The sequence below is a fragment of the Equus asinus genome, chromosome 20 (genome assembly GCF_041296235.1).
Source record: "Equus asinus isolate D_3611 breed Donkey chromosome 20, EquAss-T2T_v2, whole genome shotgun sequence".
NCBI lineage: Eukaryota > Metazoa > Chordata > Mammalia > Perissodactyla > Equidae > Equus > Equus asinus.
Genome location: NC_091809.1, coordinates 89,674,745 through 89,686,023, shown reverse-complemented (window position 1 = coordinate 89,686,023; position 11,279 = coordinate 89,674,745). Strand labels below are relative to the sequence as shown.

Genomic DNA, 11,279 nt, shown 5'->3' with positions numbered 1-11,279 from the left:
TAGTTGCTCCATAGTTCAAAGGGCCAGATTTCCTATTTGTTTCTTTTTGAATGTTAGATTATAAAATATTCTATATATCTTAGGTTTTTTTTAAATAAAATTAATCAATTTCAAATACTGATATGCAAAATTGCGAAAAACCTGCTGAAGGCAAGGTTTAAATTTAAGATTAAAAAAAATGAGGTAATTGTTTCCTTTCTGATAAACTCTTAACGTGAACAACCACTACTTACCCTACTGTTAATATTCCTAATTATTCACTAATAAAAACTAATTAGGAATAACATTTTCCTGGATTTATTTATGGCTCATCTTCAGCCTCAATCCTGTCCCTGCAGAATTTGTGCCTATATGACATGCATAAAGCTAATAAATAACACTTCCACCATTTTAATCTTTTCATCCTGTTTTCTAATATTTTTATATTCTGCTTTCTTGTTATTTTAGCACAAAGTAGTCATCATTCTCCCTAATTCTCTGGCTTCCTTTTCTCTTTGTGGTAAAACAGAAACAGATAAGAGAAATTTTATTTATTATTATGGCTATTTTTTTAGAGCGAACTCTTTTTTGTCCAACTAACTTGTTTTTCCTATCCATTTTCCTGAGTTTTAAATCAGTGCCTGGAGAAAATCTTAATACATTTCATGTGTCTTGAAGGGGATATAGCCGCTGTTGTTATCTACTGTGTTTTTCATAGAAATTTCACATACATTTTTTAAGCAATCCAGAATTTATCTTCCCACATTTTAAAAATTATATGTAGATAAAACAATGCAGAGATCTTAATAACATAAAAAATATCAAAGTTCCGTTTCAGTAGAAATAGATTGTGATAAATTCCTCAGTTCTGGGAAACCATTTTGTCTAAGTTTCATTCTGCCATTTTATTGACAAATCTGGGTTTGCTTTGAGGTAAGTTGACATGAGTCACTGTTAGACCTCATGATTTTTAGACCATTGATGGAAAGATGTTGGAAAAAATATCATTTGGAAGTTGCAAGCATTGTTTATTTCATAATAGTAGTTGATTAAATTTGCTTTAGAAGCAGAGCCTATTTTTATTTTGAGAATCCTTCTCATTGATGTTTAGTTATAACTATGTTGAATTAAGACCTTCTTCTGAAATAGTAGCATTTGCAAGAGTGAGATATTAGTTGACTATTCTGGTCTATGTAATAGAGAGTGTATTGTGTGAATGAAATTTAGACCTAATATTACCTGCAATTATTGTTTATTATTAGGATGATGTAACAGTAGGATGCATTTTCATTTTCAGGGAGATGCTAATAGGAGTCCAGTAGTAGTGAAACCAAAGACCATTGGAAAAAGTTCAAATTGATTTCTATTCATCACTGAATGGAGGATTAAATAAACTGACAAAGCATGGAAGACTATGCCTTAAATACATCCCATGATTCACCATTATATCTCAAGCTAAATGACCCAGACTTTGAAAACTGTATGAATAGCAGACTTTGAGAATTTTCATTTTGGAGTCAGAAGGTAGAAATCCATCATTTTGGGTCTAGGAAGCCTTTCCCTGAATTGATATTTTCTCCATCAATAATCCTGGAAATGTGTTAATCCTAATGACAAGATGAAGTCTCAAATAGTCTTAGCTTTTTCAGAGGGAAATGCTTTGTCTGTCGGGGTTCGCATGGCTATTGGACCAAAGAGTAAAGACACATGGAGCCCTCCCATAAGAAAGGACCAAAAGCTTGCTCTGAGAAGGCAAATGCAGGCTGGGACTTGTAAATGATATGAATATATAAACGATATTTCAGGCAAGCTTGGATTTTGACCTGTGAACAAAATCATAAATTGTCATATTTGGAAGTTATCCTCAATACAATGTTCAAATTTCCCACTTATTTTCAATTATCTTGAGGGAATTTGGGAAGGGTTCATGCCTATACTTAAAGGGAAGAAGTATGGAAAAGAAACTCAATAATGAAAGTGACGCCTGTCTTAAAGCTGGGCATGGTTACATAGATTGTTAGAACTAGGAATATGTTTTAAAATAATTAGTTTACTATCTTTGTGTTACAGATGAGGACTCTGAAACTCAATGAGGCTGCTGGTTTGTTCCTAGTCCCACATCTTATTTGTGGTTGTGCAAGTCCTAGAAGGCAGAACTTCCAGCTCACCATTTCAGGCTTTTTCTCTTTTCAAGTCACTTACTGTGCTTATTTGTGCCCCATTTCCTTCCGCTTCCTTATGTTTAAATGAAAACATTCCTTTAATAGTAAAGGATCTAGATTGCTTTCTATTCTGCCTAAACAGCATATGAGTTCCTCAATGATTGCGAATTTGTTTTGTGCATCTTGCTCTAACAAACTTCCTGTATCAGAGCAGTTGCTTAGAAAACATTTCTTCAATCATTAAAAGGCCCTAGGATATTTTAATGTCATTGTTGGAACATCTTCTGATACTAAACATATTACTACATCAAAGCAGAGCTCTTTATACACATCACAAACTGAATAATTTTAACTTCTGAAGGTGAAGCTTTAAGCACAGACAATGGTGCGAAGACATTGAGGAAGAGGATTTATATGATAACTCCTTCTCTTAAACCCAGTAAATCCCATTTCTCCACATGTGAGCAATTCTTGCAAGAGTTCTACTCTTTTGAGGGTTGCACTTGACAAGACACTGGCTTTACTTGATAAAGCACAGGAGGAGAAGAAACTTATTGCCTTGGTTGGAGGTAAGTGAAAGAGATTTACTTACAGACTCTAGCTGCTTTTCATCATTCAGGGCTAAGATTTAAAATACTGTAGTCTTTTCACAACTGCAATATGCAACTGGGCTAATAACAACAATAAGTTAGAAGCAATGACATTAATATCCACAGTTCTATTTTATAAAAAATTAGGTATACAGAAATAGTAAATACATTATTAAGTAGGATTTATTTCTCCACTGTAGATTTGTTCTCTGAGTTCTCACATTTTAGATAGAATCATAAAAATAGAATCATAAAAATTTTTTTTAAAGGTCACAGAAATGTCAGATTTTGGGGAGAGAACATAGGGATTTGAAGAGAAAGGAGAGACAAGAAATTGCTTGAGTTAATTTTACTTTTCTCCTTGAACATATGTCTCTGAGCTATAGGTTTACAACCAATTTCCTGTTAACTGTTTTAGAAGTCATCCTATTTTAGGAGTTCAGAGATCCAGTTATCCTTATTACAACCCTTTCTTCAGTAACCTCTGGATTCCTTGCTTCATCTCTTGGGTTTGCACTCCATAAACAACGGGGTTGAGGGCTGCAAGGATGACATGGTGGAGGACATTGAGCAAGACTGGCACATCAGGGGAGACTTTCTTCTTTGCCACATGAGTGAGGATGAAGACCAGAAGGATGGTGCTGAAGAACAGGATAAGGATGAAGTGGGAGCCACATGTGCTTAGGGCCTTGGCCACAGCACCCTCTGCTTTGCGTTAGCATAGCTTACAGTATGAGGGTGGAGGAGAGAAAGATGAAGATGAAGTCAGATTGTAGCAAAGTCTAGCCTCCAGCAAACTGGAGGAGGCGACTGATGGTGACATCATCACAGGAGAGCCTGGAGACTGATGTTGGTGCAGATGCAGTTCTCAATGACATTTATCCCACAATAATAAAGTCAGGCAGAGAGGATGGGAATGGACATGGTAAGAAGTGCATTTCTGGCGAAAATAAAAATGGCAGCCTTGGCTACAAATTGGTCAGTGAGGTTAGATTATTACCTCAATGGGTGACGGATGACTGCATAGTGGTCATCGGCTATGACCATGAATGTGCAAGACTCCAAAGCAAAGAAGCAATTCGTGATGTACATCTGAAGGAAGCAGGCAAAGAAGCTGATGCACCTGAGGTCAAACCAGAAGATGGCCAAGACTTTTGGAATATGGTGAAACAGAGCACCACATCTAGCAGGGAAAGGAGGCTGAGCAGCTAGTACAGGGGCTGGTGCAGAGGCCTCCAGCTGGATGGTGATCAGAATAGTGTTAGCCCTTCTGACCAGATGGAAGAGGAGGCTGAGGGGCAGGGACAGCCAGAGCCGCCGGCTGGGAGACCTAACAAAACAATGTAGGAGGAAGTTTGAAACCCCAGTGGAGCCATTTCTGTGAGGTGTCATCTTGTGGATTTTGTTTCTATAGATTCCTCTCATCATCTAAAAAGTCAGGATCAAGATTAGCTTCTGACTGTACTGACAATGGAAGAAAAACTCAGCTTAACTGGGTTCAATTTATGGCTTCTAGCAGATTATTTTGCTTAAATGGAGATTTTGTATGTTACATACAGAAAATAAATTTATTTTAATCTTTTACAAATTTTTTTTCTGTTCATTAATGGAATATTTCTAAGTTTTGAATGAAAAAAATCTTATAAAGTAGAATGAGTTATGAACAACTAGCTGTGAGGCAATATCCTTGCAATTGAGGATTGTGATAAAAATAGGTCCTCTGATTTCAGCAGCGTGGAGGTGGTGAAATTGGTCCTCTCTGAGTCTCTTTGCCCGGTTGCCCAGATAATGTTCCCAACATCCACACCAGGTGCTGTTTATTCATTCTTTTCTTCTTATTTACCTTTTATTTACTCTTAAATACAGTGGACACAGAGATTAAGTATTATTCTTGTTCTCAAGGAGTGACAATCCCTTGGGGATTGTCAATTATAAGACAATTATAAGACAAAATGATAATAAAGACAGAGCAGTGTGCAGAATATTTTGAGAGTGTAGGTTAGGATTAACTTCATTCACGTGAAAGTAAAGTGTTCTCAGGACTCCTCTCTTGCTGAATTTTAAAGGCAAGCCCAAAGAAGACTGTGAAAATGAGTTGCCTGTTGCAGTGAGAGATGCTTGTAAAGTGTTTGAGGTCAGCATTTCTGGAGTGTTTAAGATCACGCTGTGTGTGGTCCCTAGATCTGTCTACTTCATACAGATGTTCTGCTCAGGTGTCATCCCATGAGTGTAATTCTGTTTCATCGGTATTTAAACTTCACTATTTTGCATCTGTTTAGCTAGCTGGTAAAATGTAAACATGTTTTCAGCATACCGAATGAATTTACAATACTTGCCAAGCACTTTGCTAAAATATATTAGGAGCATTATCTCACTTGATTATTAAAATTACCCTGGGAGGTATGTCTTCAATGACTTCACAAGTGAGGAAAATGAGATGAAGAAAGTTTGAGAAAATTCCAAAATCACAGGTGGTAAAACTCCCAATCTAGATGCAAATTCTATTTGATTTTAAACCCAACACTTATTCACCTATCCTGTACTGCAATCAACTAGCTAAAGAGCATTGGTTTGACAGTCTCTCAGGATTTCTCTGAGCCTTGTAATGCTATGATACCATATTTGGTTCCTCAATCTCTGAAAAAAGAACAAATCTGTCCCCCAGGGTAACAATTTTGGAAGGTTGAATACAGTATTAGAGAGATGTCTCTGGAATGGGGCCTGAGTGGATAATATGAACCCAGAACTGAAAATATTTTTCAATCATCAGAATCTAATTTGATGCATCTGTTAAAATGACACATTCATTCTCACATACGTATATCCTTGATCCCACACTTCCAGTCCTGTTCACTTTGTTTTCTCTTAGCCCTCAACCTTCTTACCAAATGGCCCTGGGAATTGCTGGGTCAGCAAAAGGTAATAGGCTTTACACTCTCCCTTCCCCAATTCCTCTCTTCATTCCTTTCGATGTTCTGCTTTAAAATCAAAGGAGTTCTGTCTAATTAGTGTCTGCCGGGAACTGTCCCTCTCTCTGGAGGCAAAAGTAACTTCAAGATACTTTAGGAGTTCACATTACCTCCAAGTTCTTTTCCTGCTATTAACAATAACTTATGTTGGGGCCAGCCCTGTGGTGGAGTGGTTCTGCGTGCTCTGCTTCAGCACCCCTGGGTTTGCAGGTTTGGGTCCTGGGTGTGGACCTACTCCACTTATCAGCCATAATGTGGAGACTTCCTACATACAAAGTCGAGGAAGATTGGAACAGCTGTTAGCTCGGGGATAATCTTCCTCAAGCGAAAAAGAGGAAGACTGGGAATGGATGTTAGCTCAGGGCGAATCTTACACACAAATCAGCATAGCATATGTTAACAATGCCTTCGTAAATTTAAAAGTGGTTTTAAAGTTATCTTCTTTATGTCAATGAGACACAGTACACAAAGCAGAATTGCTATTTTACCAGTTAATTTTGTCCCAACGCATGCAAATTGCAGTATCAGATTCTAACACTACTTCCTTCCATCAGGTCTTGTACATTTCAGCTCTTCCTCGTCTCACACATTCTGTAGTAATATTATAGTGCTTTTATTCTTAGCACAGCCCCAAATTGCACCATAATTAAACTGGATTAAGGACCCCTGCTTGATTTCTGGAGGATCCAGCCACACAGAAGTGCCTCTGCTGCAGGAAAAGAGGATCCATAAGGAAATCTAGAAAAAGCAGAATATTTTTTTATTTCCTGAGTAGTCTTGGAAAGATTATTTCCAGCACTAGGATAGCATTTCTGGAGAGTACAAAGGAAGAATTTTCCATTCTTTCTTTTTTTTCCGTCTTGCTTTTTTTTCCTCCTTCTTTCTATTTTTCCTTCAACCAATACTTTTTTCAACAAGAAGTCAGTATCTACTGAACTCTAGGGCTAAAGTACTTGGATGTATATATCTTTTTCTCTTCCTTTGTGAAGCTTCCTCAGCAATCAGGGACAGTCTATCACAAGAGTAGGACTAAGGTCCCAAAGCTAATAATTTCTTGCCCCCATCAGGGCCAGGCTGAGGAAGGCAATTGAAGCTGGAGACCAATGCAGAGAACTAACTCCCCCTGTTCCTGTGCTCCAGGATGGAACTATGTCACAGCACCCAGGAAGCAGAGACTTTGAAATTTGGAGTGGATGAAAAGGATAGCTTAGCCTCATGGTGTTTGGATACACTTGTGAAACATTCCCACCAGTCTATCCTTCAATCTTATGGACTGAATCCAGAGACATAAAGGAAATTACTTTTTTTGGCAGATCTTCTAATATTAGCATTTCAGCTTTTAGAAATTCTTTAGGTTGAGATATGTTATTCTTTCTCTCCTCACCCTCATACACATCTTTGTTTTCCGATCTCTGTCGCTACATAGAGTGAGTTAATTCCTCCCCCAATGAATCAGGTATTTATATATAGATTTGTTCTAGATCTGGGTTTCTAGATTTCCAGACCTCAGACTAAAAACACCTAATTTATTCTACTGGGTGCTACTTTTCAGCTATCCCAAGACATTAGTTAATTTTCCACAGACAAGCTCCAGCTTAGGTATATCCCTGGTACATAAAGACCCCAGACATGGTCAAGGCAGTTAAGAAGGGTCCTCTTGTTACAGAGGACACAGTCTCTACTACCCCTGTTCAGACCACTTAAGCACCCTTGACCCAGGAAAGGACAGGGATACACATCAGGACTTAAGAGATAGGGTCCCCTGCCTTTTGGCACATCTAGGTATTCATGGCCCTCAGGCCCCTCTCCAGGTTTTCCTTCTCAGACTCACTTTCAGAGGATGCAGTAGCATGGGTTCTGACTCCACTGATGTTGGAGCTCTGACTAATATAGCTGAGACTGTTTTAACCTGAGTGGCCTCAAGGACCCTTCCATGGGGGAGCCTGTCCTTTTCTATTCCCTTGAGAGGGAGGTGGAAATCAAGAATGGCAAGCTCCCAAGGCTCTCCTGGGACACATAGGCATGCGGTTAAAGAAGAGAATGGTTACTTCTCAGCCTGAGAAAAGACGTCTTTGGGAGCCCAGCCCTATGAGACACTATATTGTTTATATGATCTGTAGTGAGTCATTTCTCTGGACATCAAGGACTTCCATATACACCCGTATGTTCACACATTTATGTGCAGGTATACTCGCATCTTCCTCCAAGGATGCAGTAAGTTCATTCACAAGTTCTTGAGGACTTCAAGCACATGCTTAGTGGTGGATAGGTATTTTCTATCCTTGTTCAATGGATAGATGACCACTTATCATGCTTTCAACCATCACATTATAGTGATAAAAGTGAAATGAAACAAAAATTCTTACTTACAGAGCAATGAAACCCGTTTTCCAGAGATGATATCCATGTAAAGAAAATTTTGTTACAGGAAAAATTTGGTCTTAAAAATTTGATCAAAATGTAATTTGATCTTAACTTGATAATTTCTATGGAAAATGGAGTATTTCTTTATTTATTTTCCTTTGGGACCTCAGGTGCCCTGAATTGAGGTACCCACACTCTTCACATTATAGTACACTAATATCATGACCTTGGTTTAGCCTTATGCTAATGTTTTTATTTATTAATAACAATAACAAAATTTAATTTTATTTTGCTTTCGTCACCCAACCTCAATCCCAATTCCTGCCCCCTCCAAAAGGCACAGAACTGATTTAATTAATAGATGTCCTTCCTGACTCACTTTTAATATGTTTGCCTTTTTTATTTTTTCAAATTATTTTATTGAAGTCATTTTGGTTTATATCATTGTGCAAATTTCAGTTGTATGTTATTATATCTCCATTTCTGTATAGACTGCTCATGTTAACCAATACTCTAGTTTTTATCCATCACCATATGTATGCACCCCTTTACCCCTTCAACCTCCCCTGACCCCCACCCCCTCTGGTAACCACCAATCCATTATCCTTATCTATTTGTTTGTTTATCTTGCACAAATGAGTGAAATCATATGGTGTTTATTTGTCTCTGTATGACTTATTTAATTTAGCATAATACACTCAAGATCCATCTGTGTTGTCACAAATGGCATGATTTTGTCTTTTTTATGGCTGAGTAGTGTTTCATTGTATATATGTACCACATCTTATTTATCTATTCATCCATTGATGGGGACTTGGGTTGCTTCCATGTCTTGGCTATTGTGAATAATGCTGCAATGAACATAGGAGTGCATAAATCTTTTTGAGTTATTGATTTCATGCTCTTTCGATAAATACACTGTAGTGAATAGCTAGATCATATGGTATTTCTATTTTTAATTTTTAAAGAAATCTCCATATTGTTTTCCATAGTGGCTGCACTAGTTTGCATTCCCACCAGCAGTGTATGAGGCTTCCCTTTTCTCCACGTCTTCTCTGACTCTTGTTATTTCTTGTCTTGTTAGTTACAGCCATTCTGATGTGAGGTGATATCTCATTGTAGGATGTTTTTTGTGGTTTCGATTTGCATTTCCCTAATAATCAGCAATGTTGGACATCTTTTCAAGTGCCTGTTGGTTACTTGCATGCCTTCTTCGGAAAAATGTCTGTTCATATCGTCTGCCCATTTTTTGATTGGGGTTTTCATTTTTTCTGTTGTTGAGTTCTGTGAGTTCTTTATATAATTTGGAGGTTAACTCCTTACTAGATATATAATTCACAAATATTTTCTTCCAGATGATGGGTTGTCTTTTTATTTTGTTGATGGTTTCCTTTGCCAGACAGAGCTTTTTAGTATGATGTACACCTATTTGTTTATTTTTTCTTTTGTTTCCTTGCCTGAGTAGATATGGTATTCAAAAAGATACTGCAAAGACCAATGTCAAAGAGTACAGTGCTTGTATTTTCTTCTAGGGGTTTTATGATTTCAGGTCTTACATTCAGATATTTAATCCATTTTGAGTTAATTTTTGTGTATGGTGTGAGATAATGATCTACTTTCATTCTTTTGCATGTGGCTATTCGGTTTTCCCAATGCCATTTATTGAAGAGACTTTCCTTTCTCCATTATATGTTCTTGGCTCCTTTGTAGAAGATTAGCTGTACATAGATGAGTGGTTTTATTTTTGGTCTTTCAATTCTGCTTCATTGATCTAAGTGTTCATTTTTCTGCCAGTACCGTGCTGTTTTGATTGCTATAGTTTTGTGGTATATTGACGTCGGGGAGTGTGATACTTCCAGCTTTGTCATTTTTTCTCAAGATTGCTTTGGCTATTCAGGGTCTTTTGTTGTTCCATATAAATTTTAGGATTCTTTGTTCTATTTCTGTGAAGAATGTCGTTGGGATTCTGAATGAGATTGCATTGAATCTGTAGATTGCTTTAGATAATATGGACATTTTATCTATGTTTATTATTCTGAGGTATGAGCATGGAATGTCTTTCTATTTCATTATGTCTTCTTCAATTTCTTTCAACAATGTCTTCTAGTTTTCAGTGTATAGGTCTTTCACCTCCTTGGTTAAACTTATTCCTAAGTATTTTATTTTTTTTATTGTGAATGCAAATAGGATTGTATTCTTGAATTTTTTCTCCTAGTTTATTTTTAGTATATAGAAATGCAAATGATTTTTATATGTTTCTTTTGTACTCTGAAACTTTTCACTGTATTTGTTGATTATTTCTAATAGTTTCCAGGTGCATTCTTTAGGATTTTCTCTATATAGACTCATATCATCCACCAATAGTGACAGTTTTACTTCTTCCTTTCCAGTTTGGATACCTTTTATTTCTTTTTCTTGACTAATTGCTCTGCTAAAACCTCTAGTACTATGTTGAATAAAGGTGGTGACAGTGGGCATCCTTGTCTTTTTCCTCTTCTCAGAGAAATATCTTTCAGTTTTTCACTGTTGTGTATGATTTTAGTTGTGGATTTGCCACATATAGCTTTTATTATGTTGAGGTACTTTCCTTCTAAACTCATTTTACTGAGAGTTTTTATCATAAATGAATGCTGTATCTTTTCAAATGCTTTCTCTGCATCTCTTGAGATGATCATGTAATTTTTATTCTTCATTTTGTTAAGGTGGTGTATTACATTGACTGATTTGCAGATGTTGAACCATTCCTGCATCTTTGGAATAAATCTCACTTGATAGCAGTATATGATCCTTTTAATGTATTACTGTATTTTATTTGTGAATATTTTCTTGAGGATTTTTACATCTATGTTCATCAGCAATATTGGCCTGTAATTTTTGTTTTATGTGTTGTCCTTGTCTGCTTTTCATATCAGGGTGATATTGGCTTTGTAAAATGAGTTACAAAGCAACTCATCCTCTTCAATTTTTCAGAAGAGTTTGAGAAGAATCGGTATTAAATCTTCTTTGAATGTTTGGTAGAATTCAGCAGATAAGCTATTTGGTCCTGGACTTTCGTTTTTTGGTAGGTTTTGATTACTCCTTCAATCTCTTTACTTATGATTGGTGTATTCAGATTTTCTATTTCTTCTTGATTCTGTTTTGGGAAGTTGTATGACTCTAAGAATTTATCCATTTCTTCTACATCATCCAATTGTTTGACGTAGCTTTTCATGGTA

General features: G+C 36.7%; 1 pseudogene; it reads right to left on the bottom strand.

Moving 5' to 3' along the window:
* Window positions 1-3,191: 3,191 nt before the first annotated feature.
* LOC106828915 (olfactory receptor 56A3-like) lies at window positions 3,192-4,123 on the bottom strand (annotated as a pseudogene).
* Between the last annotated feature and the right edge of the window lie 7,156 nt (window positions 4,124-11,279).